The sequence below is a fragment of the Olea europaea genome, chromosome 1 (assembly GCF_002742605.1).
Source record: "Olea europaea var. sylvestris chromosome 1, O_europaea_v1, whole genome shotgun sequence".
NCBI classification, from domain to species: Eukaryota; Viridiplantae; Streptophyta; class Magnoliopsida; order Lamiales; family Oleaceae; genus Olea; species Olea europaea.
The window spans coordinates 30,465,728-30,468,621 of NC_036237.1; positions in this window are offsets into that span (position 1 = coordinate 30,465,728).

Sequence of the window (2,894 nt, forward strand, 5' to 3'; positions counted from 1 at the left end):
ATCATATAAGACTTACACAATTTAAATGAGCTAATTTGTGGAGTATTTTATCTCATAATTGGAATTTAAATTATTTAGCCTTTTAAAGACATCTTTTTTTTTTTTTTGGATGACGGGGCCTTAATATACTATAAAATGAGTCGATCAGACTTAGAACGTCTTAAAAGACTTGTACAAGATAAACGAGGCAATTTATTGAATATCTTATCTCATAATTAGAATATAATCGGAATTAACTTACATTTGTGGTTATATCTAATTCAGTTTATTCACGAAATAATAATATTGATTATTATCCTGTGAACTTTATATCGTTACTCGGGTCCAAATGTAATGAAAACTTCCACTTGTCCATTGTCATATGCATACGAGTAAAAATAAAGTGAGGCAGATACAAAATTAGTTGAAACGACACCCAATCATTTAAAACGGTAGCATGACATTTTGGATTATGTGGTCTCGATTTCACTATAAATTAGTGTAAAATTGTTTACTATAGTTAAAATGTCATCAAATGGTTTATAATGACAGCATGTCGTTTTGGATCGCTGACACTCAATAACACTCGAAATATAGTTAAAACTTGGTTTAATTAATTTTTATGTGGATACAAAGAAATATAAAGTGATACAAACATGAAATTAGTTAAAATGACGTTTAATCATTTAAAAGGCAGTATGCCATTTTTCTCGTTGGTTTTAAATTGTGTACGAAAAGTTAGAATGAAAATGGGCATTTAAGTTTGGGGGATTTTGCAAATTTTTGTTTCAGATTGAATATTTTAGATATTTTAAATGAAGGGTGTTTAAGACTTTTAACACATGATAAAACAGACTAAAGGCTAATTAACCAAAAAGTATTGACCATAGCCTATTTTACTAAACATTATTGTTGACTAGGCTTTTTAAACAAATCCCCCTTTAATATTTAAAAACTAGCAAAGTACTTTCTTTTTTAGAAAGCATTTCACAATTGCTTCAATAAACTTGGGCTATCTTATGCAAATACATTCCTTATTTTCGGCTATGTGATTCCTGCCGATAGTGTGCAATGGAATTTTTAAGAGCCCAGTGCATAGAGCTCTAAGAAACTCCTAGAAAGAGAGGACTTTGGCTGTGTTCTGTGCACCAGAATCTGGAAAGGAGATTGAACCAACGGGGAATTTTTTGATGAGACAAAAGGCCAATGTTATACAAGGCAGTTAGAGACTATGGCACTTATTTCAACTTCTACCAATAGGAAAAGAGACCAATTGATGCAATAGAATGGAAGAATATGTTGTTTTCTACTTCACCAAACACTTCAGATATTTCAAGAGAAAATTTTTGTTTATAATTTTTTTTTTTTGCTAGATAAATTAGGGACCTGTTTGGTAAACAATAAACAAGACTAATAGTAGAATGAACATAATTGTTGACCTTTGAAGCCAATAGGTGTTGTTAATGAATGATGTACACGCGGGCGTAGTTTACCTATGTAAAATATAAACAGTATGTTTGTAGAAGAAGATGAATAGTAGGTAATGAAAGTCTATTGTGTTCTCTTGTATATATTTTTCAAGATCCCTTTAAATGGTACAAGAATTGCCTATTTATAGTGATCAGACTGACATGGTTACCGTTGGATTGGATTTATGTGGCCTAATTTGTCGACCCTTTGTGTCACATCAACTCTAATCCACATTAATTACATTGATAGATTTTTGACAAGAGGTCAGTCACTCTACAAACCTAGACTGACATCCGTGATATTTATTAATTATGCACATCACATCAATAGTCAGTTCTAAAGGCGTGCTTGCCCGATCTTCTTGTAGTTGTAAAGGACTTCGGATACTCAGGAAACTTGACAGCAGAAGGTAAACCACTTCGGGAAGAAGGATAGGGCTACTTCATCCATTCTTAGTGAGACAACCTCAGCGCTCAACGTAACATCCTCGGATTTTGACCCCTTTTGCGTGCTTGCCATGTGTCCAAATATGAGGACCCCCACAATCTCTTGATCAACTTCGGACAAGAGGAGAAATTCATAATGCTAGTCCCTCAAGTCCAATTGTTTACATATTCTCAAGAATCTACCAAATATCTATGCCAATGACCATCAAGACAGGGGCCGAGGCATATGTGCCTCGTATATGAGTGGCCTTAGATCAACGTATATAGAGGGCCAAAGTCATAAATGCCCAAGTTGCTGAGTGTAAAATCCAAGGTGGTTTGTACTATTTGCTGAAGTGGTTAGTGTCTCAACCGGAGTTGCATGCTATGTGAGACGGTTTGGGTAGTTTGAACGTCTTTCATCATTTATTATCACAGATTGCTACTCTTTCGTTTGGCCTTCCCGAGGAGGGTAGTGCCCTCAATTTTCAACACATCCATGTGTATTGATCTAGGCCTTGAGTTGAAACATTCGTTTCATCGAATGGTCCATAAGTGACCAAATTTGGACGGTCCAAATCTATGAGATCAAACAGTTAAAAATGCACGTGTTTGCCTATAAAAGGCTCATTCTTGAACATTCATTTGCTGGTGTTACTTGCTTTGTCTCATTTCTTCGCAATATGACCAAAAATTATACTTGTACTTGGTGGGTTTTGAGGAGAGTTGATATGAGAGATTGCTTGGTTTTGGAGCATTCTGCGTTATTCAAAACTTTAAAGAAATAACATTGGAAAACATTTCGTAAAAATAAATCCAAATCACTTATTCATCGAAATCATGGGCTCGTTGCATCACTCTCCATCTTCTTCTCCATCCATGCCCAAGGTAGAATTCCTTCAATTTGTAGAGATGGGATTAAACCCGTGAGTTGAAAAACCCAATAGGTGTCATAGGTGCATTTGTGATCAAGCTATACATTTCAAAACATTAACTTTATAACTTTTCATACATGCCGTA